The 13175-nt window shown below is 53.0% G+C and overlaps 1 protein-coding gene across 6 annotated transcripts in view; it reads right to left on the minus strand.

Annotated features, from left to right (window-relative positions):
* Positions 1–13175, minus strand: part of SHB (SH2 domain containing adaptor protein B) — a 138209-nt gene that overhangs the window by 34825 nt on the left and 90209 nt on the right. The window lies entirely within an intron of this gene.

Raw genomic sequence — 13175 nt, forward strand, 5'->3', positions numbered from 1 at the left:
ACAGAAGCTTCCAAACTGACCTGAGTCCCCCCCTCCTAAGCTGGCCAGTGACTGGCTGTGTGCCTTGGCTAAGCTGCTCAACCTCTCTGAGGCCCCATTCCCTACCTTACCAGGCTGCTGGGGAGATCACATGAGGGACTGCATCCTATGGGCCCAGCATACACAGAGCGCTTAGTAAGCTGGGCCAGGGCCTGCGGAACAATGTTCCCAAGGCCACATCAAGGTGCAGGCCCACGGACACACAATGGTATAAAATCTCCCCCTAACCAGCAAGCGTGGATGTGGCCAGCTGTCCTCCAACACCAGCTGCATGGCAATCAATCTCACATTCACAGAAGGTGCTGGGAAACCCCTGCCCTGACAGTGGTCCTGTCCACGGGGACGGAGGTGACTGAACCTGTTGTGCGTCTCAGGCGCGGAGCAAGATCACGCATCAGGACTGTGAAACATTTCCATCCCTCCAAGACACTCTTCTCTGTTAATCACTACAGAAAACAGAGGGAAGGGGCGAGGAGGTACCTGCCAATGGAAGGCCCTGAACAGGTTGGACGCATGTGTATATGGTCACTGTCATGACTGCAGTGGGGTCCAGCAGGCTGTCCACCCTAGACTCTCATTCACATGTGCAAGGCACAGTTCAGGGTTGGGGAAACAGCAGTGAGCAAAACAGAAATCCCTGTCTCTGGAGCTCAGGGTCCGAGTGAGGAGAGACAGACGACAAGTGAAATGAGTCAGATCCACAGCACACCCGCTGGTGCTAAGTGCTCCGGAGAAAACAAAAGCAGGACAGGGCAGGCCTCTTGAAGGATGGCATCTGAATAAATGACTGGAGGAAAGGAGGGCCGAGCCACGTGGACATCCGGGGGAAGGACATCCCAGGGAGAAGGAAGAGAAAATTCAAGGGCCTTGAATTTAGGAACAGGCCAAGGGTGACAGAGAAAACACAGCCCAGGGCAACTGGAGGGATTGGGGGGGGGCGGAGTTTGAGGCTGAGGGGAGTGGGAGGGAGCAGGGCCAGGTCGTGGGGCTCTGGAGGCCTTGGGAAGAACTTCGGTTTGAGAGAAATGAAGAGCCATTCTGATGTTCTGATGGCGGGGAAGCCTTTTGACCTGGCACTTTTTTTTTTTTTTTTCGGTACGCGGGCCTCTCACTGTTGTGGCCTCTCCCGTTGCGGAGCACAGGCTCCGGACGCGCAGGCTCAGCGGCCATGGCTCACAGGCCCAGCCGCTCTGCGGCATGTGGGATCTTCCCGGACCGGGGCATGAACCCGTGTCCCCTGCATCGGCAGGCGGACTCTCAACCACTGTGCCACCAGGGAAGCCCAACCTGGCACTTTTTAACAGGATTGCTGGACTGACAAGGGATAGAGGACGCGGGTATATGGGAACTCTCCGTACTTTCATCTCAAATTTTGCTGTGAACCTACTTAAGAAAAAAATTGTGAATTAAAAAAAAAGAGAGACCAAGATGGAAGGGGAGCAAGGCCGAGCAGAGGGGAAGCTCCTGCAGGATGGGCTGGCATGGGAGAGGTGGGTGGAAGTGACCGTGAGAAACCAGATTCCGGCAGAGGCACAGGACTGGTCTGTGTCTTCAGGCTGGAGTGAGAGTGAGACAGAAGATCAGGGTCACTTACAGGCTTTTGGCCTGAGTGCTGGAGGATGGGGCTGGCATCGTCCAGGTGAAGAAGACTCACAGAAAACTCTAAGCTCCATGAGAAGGCAGGATGGAGGCCAAGCTCCAACCTCCAGACGCCCACAGCCTGTGATGCCAGGACTGGCAGTGTGGAGTAGGGGCAGAGCGAGGACTGGCTGGGGGCTCCTGCCCTCGTCTCCAGCTACGGTTCTGTCCTGTGTCCAACCACAGGGACAGACAGCAAGATGGCAATGACCTCAAGACCCTTGCAGGGAATACGTCCTGGGCTTGTGTGTCTGAGAAAGGCCTCCTCCATTTGGCTGATGAGCTGGGCTTTCACAGTGGTGATGGGGGTGAAGCTCAGAGCCGGGGCCCTGGCACACATGTCACCGCGGGCCCTTCCCTGGCTTCCCAGCAGCCCAGCTCCCCCACCAGGGCTCCCGCTGAACCACACCAGCCCTCATGGCAACCAGTCAAATGGGGCGTATGTTCTGGGAGGGGGCGTGAGGAAGAGGTGAAGCAGATTCTGACCTGAGCCCCCTAACTTGCAGAGTCCTGGACGGGTGACCGTGGGCAGCGGTGAGCACTGCGATCGGGTAGACAGGTGAGGGCCTGGTCACCCTTATAAAGAGCTGAGACTTGATCCTACGATGGGTTGAATGAAGGAATGCCATTCTTCAGATTGGGCTTTAGAGACCTCTCTGACTGCTGAAGGAGGCTGGGTTTGGGGGCAACCCTGGAGGCAGAGAGACCAGTTAGGGAAGGCTGAATCCCTCAGTGATGAGAGGGATGTGGGAGGCGACTCCAACAGGACTTGATTACGTGTGGGGCAAGTCAGAGAAGACTCCTGTGTGATGCCACACCGAGATGGAGATCGGGGCACAGCAGGGGAGGGGGTCAGGGCCAGTGTGTACTTTCCCACGAAGCCTCCCCTCTGCTAACTTTCTGATGTCGGGAGTGGAGAGGAGGCAGTTCGGCAGGCCTCTGGCCCCTGGGGGTGAACAGTGCTGGAGTGGGCAGAGGAGTGGGGGTTGGGGAAGGGGCTAGGCGGGAGATGAGGTTCTAGGCTTAGTTTTGCCACAGGCAGAGGAGAGGGAGAAACCAGATGAACTGTAAGGCACTTTCACCTCTGACAACCTGGGTGTTCCACCGGCTAAAATCAGAATTGGGGGCTCTCTCCCAGTATACAATCCCACGACACACCTCCTGGCACAGAAGGTGAAAAGAGAGGCATGGAGCATGGAACACCGATCATGGAAGGAACCGAAGCTCTCACGACCAACGACCTGGCAACCTGCCTAGTCTCAGATCTCACCAGGTCCCTTTCCAGGCCATGCTCTCTGCCTGTATTACCAGGACACCCTCCCCTCCCCACTGTCCACCTGACTGACTCCACTTGCTCTTCAGGGGTCACCTCTTCCAGGAAGCCTTCCCTGGCCTCACCTCCTTCCCAGACTCCCCTTGATCTCAGCCTATGGTACCCTAATTGCCAGTTTCCTTGTTTGGCTCCTCATGAGCCCCTCAAGGGCAGGGGCTACACCATACTTGCCCCTACCTCCCATCCCTAGAGCATGCCCACAACATAACAGGTGCTCAAAGAATGACTGAATGAAGAAACTTAATGAGCTGCTGTTTCACTGTACTGGGGAAAAATATCGGTTTTCATACCAGATAAATTGGATAAAACCTAATAACGTCCCAGTCAACACTGTAAATCCCCACTGAATTAATTCATACATCCGCTTGCAAGCTTAATAATATAGCCATACATTTTAGAGGGAACAGGTAGTGATGAATGACAGGCTTAATTAGGCAAATCATTCCACCTAAAGTAAAAATATACAAACTCCAAGTGATTCAGCAGCACAAGAAAAAAAAAAAGTTAAGAACAAAAGCTCCAAACACAACTGCTTTCATTCCTTCTAATTAAGCTTCCCTTTAATCTGCAATTTAAAAAGGCAATTCTTTTAAGTTAGTGATTTTCTGCAAAAGGTAAAGGAAGACACAGCCCTCAAAAGAATATCTGCATTTAGAGAAAAAATATGCCACCCTTGTGAGTTGTTAGAATGACAGTAACTAATTAATTCCACCTATAGGCAATTACAAACAGAAGTCTGAGTTTTGAGGGAGGGAGGGGAGACTCAGACGGGCAGGGCCAGGCCTCTGGAGCCCTTTTGCCTTTGGTGTGATGATGGGGACCAGTACCCTGGTGGCAGTGGGAGAAGTGGCCCGGTTGACAGCTCTAGCAGCCTGTCTCCCGAGAGGGTGAGGTGGCCCTTCGTGATATCCCAAATGTCCTTCCAAAAGCTCTGGTCTAATGACACGTCTCATTCTTTAAGGCCCAGCTCAGATCTTCCGGAAGGCCCTTCCTCCCTGCAGATTAGCCTCTGCCGCTGGTGGTCCCCTTCCTACATGTATGGTAGATTTTATACCAATCAGCCTTGAAGCTGGGTCACTGTCAATGACAGAAGACGGCATTTCCAGGTGCCCATGCGAGCTCTAACCCTCACAACAACCCTGCCACCCTGTGGGCAAGGGAGTGGGGGCCCAGAGGAGGGGAGGAAGAATTCCACCAGAGTCTCAGAGCTAAGGAGCGGGGCTGGCCGGGCAGGAGCTGTGCCTCACTCATTTAGTCTTTGAAACGACCACCACCTGTATGAAGTCTAGAAGCTTCAAAGGTCTGGCACAAAAGTCCCCCTTCCACAAAGCCTCCCCTGATCCCACCTGCCGAGAGCTACCTTCCTCCTGGGCGGCTCATGGCACTTGGCCCTTCTCCTGTAGCTCAGTGGGCCCCCAGCCAGCCCGGGTGTTCTGCGGGGGCAGCGCCTGGGATTTAGGCCTCTTTTTCCTCTCCAATCTCTTGTCTGTCCCTAAACTGACTGTAGTGCTGGGCATAGAGATGGTGTTTAGTGAATGTTTGCTTAGATGAAGTAAATGTGTTCCTTCAGGATCTGGCTCCTTCCTGTTTATCATTCAGGGCTGGCCAGAGAGATCAGGTTCCAAAATGCCAAAGGGCCTCTCAAGCACAGCTCTCTGGGCTCAGAAGCTCTTGCTGGCTCCTACTTCCCTGGGACGGAGAACTCACTCTGATGCTTGAGGTCCTCTGTGACTTGGTGACAACCTGACCTTCTGGATGCATCTTCCCCTAAAAAAACCCCTCCGGGTTCCACACTCACCCCTAGGCTCCAGTCACAAAGAATGGCTGGTCCCAAATCCATCATCTGCCTTCCTGCCTCTAGGACTTTGCTATGCTGTGCCTGTCCGATAGAATCCCTTTCTTCACTATCTCTGGTGAAAAAGTCCTAGCCATTCTTCAGTTCAGCTTTAATGCTACCTCCTGGGGGGAAGTTTTATCCTAGACGCCCCCCCAGGTGGAATTCCTTTCTCCTCTTCTGAACCCCGCCTCCCCTGTCTGTGCCACTGTCTGACCCCGCGCCAGTCTGTATTACAGTGCATTATGTAGGTGTCTTCTCAGAACGGGATGGAGATGGGGCCTCGTGCCTCAGCCTCTTCTGAACTTCCCCATGCCTGACACACAGCCCATGGGCTGCAACAAGGCCAGAGAACAGAGGAACTGCAGCGGCTCAGCATCATGGAAAGGACGTGGACTCTGGAGTTAGGAAGATCCGGGTTTGAACCTTGCCTCTGCCACTATTGTGTGACTTTGGGCAAGACTCTAAACCTCTCTGAGCCTTAGCTGCCTCTTCTGTAAAATAGGGCTGACAACACCTATACCATAAAGGATTGTGGAGGTGGTTAGTAACAGATGATGTACCAAAGTCCAGGCAGGCCCCCTGTATGTGGTGGTCCCTTCTCCCCATGGTCACATCCATGCTCAGAGCAGCTCCTTTTCATGTACTGAAGAAGATAAAGTACCTTGTATCAGAAACCATCTTCTCCAACCTGTGCTGGAATTCCGAAGTTGGAAGCTCCAAGAGGACAGGACATATTCTGTTTTATTCAAAGGCGAATTCCCAATGCCTAGAACAGTGCCTGATATATAGTAGATGCTTAGAATCTGTTGAGTGAATGAATCTCCATCCAGATTTATGGTCAGCAGGACCAAAAAACTCATTCATCAATCAAGAAAGGAAACTTAGGAGCTGGACTCCCCACCTCAAATTATTTTAAAATAGTTTTGAAAAATGGCTTGACCTTTACTGAGTGCTTCCTGTGCATGGGCAAGCATACGTGAGGATCCGACGTGACATTCTCTTCTGACCCTCACAACGAACTGAGGAGGTTGGTGCAACTTCACCCACATTTTTATGAACGGGGCCTGGTGCGGGCGAATAGCCTGCCCCAGCAGATAGAAGCAGGCTGTCACCCCAGGCAGCGAGCCCCAGACCCCAGTCCCTGTCCCTCTGCTTTGGGATGGAAACACTGGGCAGCCTCCTGGAAACCCTGGAAAGCCTCTAGAAGTGCCTTTCTCTGGGGACGGGCAGGGAGAGAAGAGTCGACAGTCTGCCAAACATCCCCCAGCCCTCTGGGCGGACCGCGAGTGTGGATGGTGGCCCCTAAGGACAGGGGTCATTCACAGGGAACCGGAAGGGAGCAACGGGGGCCCAGGGTCTTGGGTCCCAGGTGAGGCCTGCCATGTGCTCCAGGTTCAGTGGCTGCTTCTTTCTGGCTGGCCTGGAGTCTCCGGCCCTCCCAGTTCTCTAGTACAGGACAGAGTCCTTTAAGCATAAGGCAACAAGGATTAGAGAACTGAAAACAAAACCCTGTGCATGGAGCTCTCAGGTGCTAAAGAGGCTTCTTCAGGCCCCGTGTGGATGAGGTGGGAGTGAATACGGGGCTGACAGGAGGGGCCTGCACAGTGTTCCAGGCCTGGTGTTTGTTCATGGATGTCCTATGACTCTGAAAACACAAGGGCACAGAGAACAGAATGAAGGTGCCCAAGGCATCCCTTCCACACAGTCCTGGGCACTGATTCCTCCACACTGCTGATGGCCGGGTGGGTTTGTAGTGGGGGGACAGGCGGGGAGTGGGGAGGGCAGGGGTGCAGAGGCATGGAAGGGGCTGCAGCCCAGGCAGTCATAAGCCCCCAAGAGGGGGCAAGGAGGGAGACTGCGCATTGGTTTGGGCAGGTGGGGGGCCCCCATGACCCAGAGTGTATGGAAATACCACAAGCTTTCACAACGATGAGCAAACACTTGCACTTGACTAAAACTCTGTTCCTATGACAACGGTCCTCTGTTGCTTCAACTTTCTAAACATATGTTCTGCCTCGTCTCGCCTGCTCCTCATAGTAAGACAAGTATTAGAATTCCCATTTTACAGCTGGAGAAACTAAGGCCCAGAGAGGTGAAGCCCTCTTCTCCCCTGCAGTTCAAGAGCAGGCCTCACTCTCCCCTCTGCCCAGTTAGTGAAGGCTGTGCCTCCAGGTAGGCTGTAAGGTGATGGGCAGCCTAGCAAATGTTTTGGTTTGCTTTTCCAGGATCACCTATGACAGGCCTCTGTACTCTCCTTGCAGACACATGCAGGCCCCAGGGCACCAAGCTGCCACGTCTCGTGGGCAGTGCCTGAGAACAGAGGTTCTCATTATGAGAGGGGGCAGTGGTGACTCCCCGAGAAGCGGGGCGTGGGGAAACCCACTTGGGCTCCAGGAATCCCATCTGGTTTCCAGGAACGCTGTCCTTGCATGTACACCCAAGCCTGGACTGGGGAAGGAGGGCCTGGCATGAGGGGCGTGTCTGCATCCTCCTATTCTGCACCCCAAAAAGGAAGCATGGACACCGCTGCCTGGTGCAAAGACCCTGCCCCAAGGGCTGCTGCTTGGCTGCAGGAAAAGTAGGGACAAATCCTGATGAAAATGATGAAATGACCCAAACGCAGAGGACTTTACAGCTGATGAAGCAAGCCACCTCCACCATCATAACTCATTTTATAAATGAGGAACAAGAGCTGCAAAAGGGACTGACTTGCCCCATGTCAACAGCCAGATTTGAACCTGGACTTGAACCCACGTCTTCTGAATCCCAGGAGCCTCTAACAAGTTCTGCGCAAATCCTGTCTACAGTGCAACAGGTTCTCAAAAACAACAATAGTAATGATAATGATATCAAAAGCCAGCCTCCACTGAGCACTGACTGTGCCCCTGACTCCTGGCACCAATTACCACCTGGTTTTATAGATGAGGAAACAGGCAATTTGCCCCAGGTCATCCTGCTAGCAAGGGGCAGCACAGGGCTTTAAATCCAGACCCTCCAGCTCTCCTAGTTCTGAGCTGGGCTCAGTGTCAGGTGTCCCCTCAGGTCTGATGTAGTGTGTCTCCTGACACTTTAACCTGCAGACACCCACAGACACTTAGAATCAATCCTAGGGCCTGGGAAAGGGACTTCCCCCATCCACAAGCCTCTGAGGACCTGCAGGGAGCAGGCTGGGCATTTGTGGAAATGAGTCTCCCCTTCCAGGAGTCCCAAAGCCCCAGTCGAGCTGCTTATATGTTTCTGCTGCTGCCCCTCCACAGATGGTGGTGGGGGAAGGGAGGAATGACAGGAGGGGACAAGCAGGTGCATGGCTCTCAAGGGTTTGCTTGCCACCTACTGGCACACCAGTCTCCTCACTCACAACATGGCATCCGGATGCACGGGTCAATCCTCAAACACCCAGGGACACACTCTCGGCCTTGAGTTCAGACCAGGGGCTGCAACCACAGCAGACAACAGCCACTCACAAACGCCCCTTTTCATGCAGGTCCCTCACCCTCATCTGGAGAGAAGATAGGTATACAGCACGAAAGAATGATGTGAAAACGTATCACCTCTGTGTGAGCAGGCTGCATGATACCTATGTATTCTGTGTCCTGAAGAGAACTTGGGGTTGGTTTTCCTGAGACGTGATTTATTCAATAATTTAACAAATATCTGTGTGTTCGTTATGTGCCAGGCACTGATCTACGTGGGGACCCAGGTGTGAACAAGGCCGGCAGAGTCTCTGACCTCACAGAGCTTAAAAATCTCTAACCACACAAAGATCTCTGACCTGCCAAGCAGAAGGGCAAAGATATTCTACTAAACCTTTGGGTTTCTTCCACACAGGAGACAAACGCACTTGAAGCAAAAACATTCCTATCAATATAATTAGCAGGCAAACCAAAGCTATGAAGCACCAGTGTTTTTCTTTTTTTTTTCTATGTTACTAAATGAATTCATTCATATGTCAAACAGAAAAAATAACTGGAAAAACCTGTCCCTCAGCCAAAGGAAGCGAGTGATCCCAGTTCTCTGTTTAAAGCCCCCTTCTCTCTGCAGACCTGCTGTTCACACGTGTTAAACATTAATTACAACTGTTACTCATTACATAGCAAAAAGCTCCGAGTACAAACACAATTGTTAATTTCCTCCCAGGCCCAAGGCATTCTGGGAACCTGAGCAGGGGGCAGGAAGCACTGCCAGAGCCCCAGTGGGGCCAATGGTGAGGAGAAGGTGGCATGTGCTGGGTGTGCCAGGTGATGGTGGCAGGTCTAAGATTCCCCGTGGAAACTTCTGCAGAGTCCGAGCCTGTTTATTCTGAGTACACAAGGATGAATCATGGGCTTGGTGGGAACAGTGAGCCTGGAGCAGGGTCTGATGGACTCAGTGTCAGCACTACCACCTTCAGAGCATTTGTGTTTCACGGTGACAGTGACAAGTCACAAGCTCAGCACGAAGTGGGCGCAACTGCTTCTGCCTCCAGAACAGCCCAAGCCACCTTGCCCCAGCACAGCTGAAGAGAATGTTCAGACTTGCCCTTTACGCACTCTCGATGTCAACACAGCAGTGGAGAGAGCCTGAGCTGAGTTCATTAGCTGTGTGACTGTGGGCAAGCTGCTCACCCTCTCTGAGCCTGAGTAGTGTCATCTGTGTGATGACAATGAAACCACACCCGCCTTGCAGAACTTCATAGGGTTAACCTGTGCCAGCCTCCTAACTGGTGCTCACTAGCTGTTAATTGCCTGCCCCTCCTCCGTCATCCCCTTACCTTCATAGGATTATTTTAAATTAGCCAACTGAACTGGCTCAGAGATGACTCACAGTTGTTTAGGAAACAGACATACCTGAGACCTTACTTTCCCCTTTCTCTGCCCTTTGAGCCTCACTTGATGAGCTGGGAAAATGTCAAAACTCAAGAGGGTGCCTGCCTAAGGGGTGACCAACACAGCATTAGCACCCCCCATGCTGACAGTAACAAGTGTGTATCTGGCGGTTCCAGAATAAACCAAAGCACACCCATACGGGATGTGGTAGGAGCACAGAGGGGGCCCAGCCCAACCTGGGATGAGGGTGGGGAAGGGACTGGTCATGTCAGGGGAGGCTTCCTGGAGGAGGTGGCATGGACACCACCCGAGCAGAGCTGTGACACCCCCTCCCTAACTCCTCCCTGACCCCAGCACCTAAAACATAGTATGTACTGAGTATACTTCAGGTTCTCAAAGTGGGGTCCCCAGATCAGCAGCATCAGCAACACGTGGGACCTTGCTGGAAATGCAAATTCTCATGCCTCATTCCTGGAACCTACTGAATCAGGAACTCTAGGGGTGGGACCCTGTAATGTTGGATACTTCTTCCAGGTGATTCTGCTGCACGCTCTGGGCAAACCAACCAATCAACAAACGTGTTAGAACCAGAGTGGGAAGGGAGGGCTGTGGGGGAGAAAGGCAGTAGAGACCCTCTCACACCTGGGGACCAGTGGCCCAATCCTCGGGAGGGACTGAATAAAGGATGGAAGAACCAGGTGGTTCATGGTGAGAACTATTGCTGGAATCGAGATGGAGTATTTTCTACAGAAGTGTTGCTTTCCACACTATCCATGCCTCTCGCTGCCAGGAATAACGGGGAATGAACTTCATAAATGGGCCCTCTGTGCCCCCGAGTCCCTCTTTATGCAGTATTGTTTTAATATATAAAATTAAATTTGACTTAATACAGCAAGCCTTCCCCGAGTGCCAACAACCATTCTCTCACGTGTGACCCTTTAGAGGTTACGAAGTCTTTTCATCCAATTTTTTCCCTTGATCAACACAGAGATCCAGTGTGATAAGGATTGGGACCATCCCCGTTTTACAGATGGGAAGACTAAAGCTCAGGAGACTGAACAGCCCGAGGTCCCACAGCGGGTGAGTGGTGGAGCTGGCATGTGAACTTGGGATTGTCTGACTCCGGTTACTGTTCCAATGGCTCCCGACACCAAGACACTGTGTTGAGCTTTCCAGGGCGGAGAAACTGGCCAAGGAGCTAGCGCGGAAGCCAGACAAGTACCCAAAATAAATATGTTCAGCATTGAGTCACAGGTCTGTCTTCTATTTTCACTGGGAGGCAGGCCTGTCGCTGGCTGAACCCAGGACGTTGCCTGAAAAGTAGCTTCAAGGTAGACAAATCTCTAGACGATGAATCGAAAATGAAGTGACTTTTGTTTCTCCTGCGACTTGGCACCCTGAGCAGGCACTCTGATCACTCGCTTCACAGAAGCAACTGCAAATCATTAAGGATGTAGTTTTTAACTTGACCCATTGAATTAAAAGGAAACGCTGATGCATCCTCCGTGTACGGCATGACTGCTATGAGGTCTCCAGCAGTCCCCATCCCTTCCCCGGGCCTCAGTTTCCCTAGCTGGACAAGGGGGAGTGGGATGCCATGGGTGGGGACCCCTTCCTGTGCTGAGGGATGGCAAAGAGGACCAACCCGTGGGATGGCTCTGGTCACCCCATGCAGGCATGAACCTCCAGAACTTGGGCTCCCACAGAATCCTCAGCTGGAACTGTTCCAAGTGGGAACATACACTCTAGGCACGTATCCTACCAGCTGCAGACGCAGGGAGAAATTGGTGCAAGGGCGATGAAAGGCGTGTGACATTTCCTGTGGGCTCTGGGAGGGCGAGGGCTCCAGCCACATTATATACAGCATCTTGGATGGTGTCAGAGAGCCCAGACATTGACAGGGTAAGGGCTTGGGCTCTGGAGTGGGACTTCCCAGGTTCAAATCCTGTCTCTGCAGCTGACTAGCTATAGGCTCCTGGGCAATCATTTCTTCTCTTTGGACCTCGGTTTTCTTATCTGTAAAAGGAGGAAACTAAGGGTGGTTGTGAGGATTAAATGAGATAATGCATGCACAAGTGTTCTGTAAATACCAGCACTTCCCCAACGCAGTGCCCTTTTTTAAGCCCCACCAGGGCCCTCTGCAGTGGACACATTTCCCAGGTGAGGGAATAGAAGCCCCAGGACAGTTTCAGTCCCTGTCCTTCCAATGGCCCCTCAGAGATCTGAAGACTCCAAATCCATGCCTGCTTTGCCAGGTTATCCACCCAGCTCCTCGGCCTCCTGCCTGTGTGGCCACCTCCTGGGCAGAATTCCTTTGTCCATCCCACAATTCGTGCCACAAAGCCCAGGGGCTGGTCAGACAAGCTGCGTCACCCCCAAGACAGCATGGAATCACCCAGGCTGCTTCTCCTGCCCCACGCTGAGCAGGGAGCTGCAACGGGGGGGCTGGACCTGCCGGCTGTAAAGACTCCAGGGGGCAGTGAGTGGAGAACTCACCCCCTGGAGAACTGAGCGGGTGGAGAACTGCGTCCAGCCAGCTCTGAAGGCAGGTGTTTCTGCTGGGTGGCAAGGGGGCTGTCAGCCTGATGGAAGCCACCGCACCGCTCTGTTCGCTGCAGCTGGTGGTAAAACTGACTGGGCATCTGTCCCGGGGCTGGGATCAGCTCAGGCCATGTGTGTGGCTTGGGACTCCGGTGTTGGATGGGTGCGGGCAGGGGTTCTGGCTGAGGCCACCACCAGCCTCCTGGAGGGAGGGCAGGCAAGGGAAGCCGAGGGCTCCTGGGGAGCTTGCGGTGTCTCTCATTCACCTGGCCACAGAATTCTGAGAAAAGGGAAGACTATCATTCCCAAGAAGCTAGGACCACCTCATACCCTGCAAGAGCTGTTTTCGCGACAACCGGGAAGGGATGATCAAGCCTTCCCGAAAGGCTGCACTGGCCGAGAAGGCCTACTTCTGCGGAGAATGCCAAAGCATCCCTTTGAGAACAGCCTCATTTCACGAATGCAGTGCAGGACAGCACTCTGAAAGGCGGAAAGCACTTCTGCTTCGTAGACTGAATCACAGAGTAGTTCAGAGGCCTTCCCTTCTACTGGCCTTTGACCAGCATGTGGGATCCTGAAGGAATGAAGCTTGGAAGCAGCCCCGGAGAGGGCTGCAGGCCAACCTCCCACTGCAGGGCAAAGCCCTCCCAACACCAGTCCTGCCTCATTCAAGCTTCTGCGGGCAAATCTTGGTGAGAGGAAGCTCATTATACACTTTCAGGTGTACCTGAAATTCTTACCACTCACTGTGACCCTAAATTCCTATGACTCCTTCTTGGTGGGCCTACCTCTGCCCTTTGGGGGTCCCCACACCACACACCTTTGGAAATCTGAAAACACTGACCAGGATACCGCATGCAAGCTAAAAAGGCAGAATCAGAATACAAGGGATGCAGGGACTTCCCTGGTAGTCCAGTGGTTAAGACTCTGCGCTTCCACTGCAGAGGGCACGGGTTCGATCCATGGTTGGGGAACTAAGATC

Source organism: Orcinus orca, chromosome 6 (genome assembly GCF_937001465.1).
Source record: "Orcinus orca chromosome 6, mOrcOrc1.1, whole genome shotgun sequence".
Classification (NCBI taxonomy): Eukaryota; Metazoa; Chordata; class Mammalia; order Artiodactyla; family Delphinidae; genus Orcinus; species Orcinus orca.